The sequence below is a fragment of the Acanthisitta chloris genome, unplaced genomic scaffold (genome assembly GCF_000695815.1).
Source record: "Acanthisitta chloris isolate BGI_N310 unplaced genomic scaffold, ASM69581v1 scaffold10054, whole genome shotgun sequence".
Lineage (NCBI taxonomy): Eukaryota > Metazoa > Chordata > Aves > Passeriformes > Acanthisittidae > Acanthisitta > Acanthisitta chloris.
In genome coordinates, this window is record NW_008668761.1 from 1,391 (window position 1) to 2,190 (window position 800).

Genomic DNA, 800 nt, shown 5'->3' on the forward strand with positions numbered 1-800 from the left:
GGATGATACTGTGAACACTGAAACCTGACTATAGTTCAATCAACTTAATCTGAATAAAAACCTTGTTGATAGTGAAAAACTGAACTGGAAAACTGGGAATTAGAGCCTGCAGAGATTCCGAGTAGCCAACTGGAAACAAAGTTAGGCTCCTTTGTCTGATTCTTTTTGTTTAAAACTTGGCCTTTGATTTTGACCTATTGACAATAAATATTTATAAACATTGAGCTTTCTGTTATGTTAGGTATTTCATGATAGAATGTCTGCATGACATCTTAAAGCAATGTTTATCTCGACAGCATGATTCATTGGCCTAAGACTAACTCTTCTTTTACATGATAAACGTCACTGTTCTATATACAGAACTACACGTACCTCCAAAAAGCATGTTAACTGCAGGTTAGGTGAGATTATTTTTCTAATTACTATTTGGTTAAAGTTAATACAGGGAGGCAGAGCTGTGAATAGCAACTGTCCAGTTCTTGGGACCAGTCTGCTAAACCAGCACGTCTTCTCTAAAAACGTGACTAGAAAGCTGTATCGTTCAGAGGTGATGAAGGTGAGCGCAGTGCTGTGCTGGCTCTGCTTTGCAGCCCCATCAAGGGTTTTGGTCTCTGAACTGAAACACTTGTTTGCATGCTCTGCCTTTCTTTCCAAGTCAGTGACTTCAGGAATGTTGTTTTTTTCACCTTGAATTAAGCCTAGTACTTTGTAATTGGCTATAATTGACTTCTCCCAAACACTTGGCAAGGAATGCTGTAGGACTGAAGGTGGAGGCACTGCTCTCTTTACATTAAAACGCT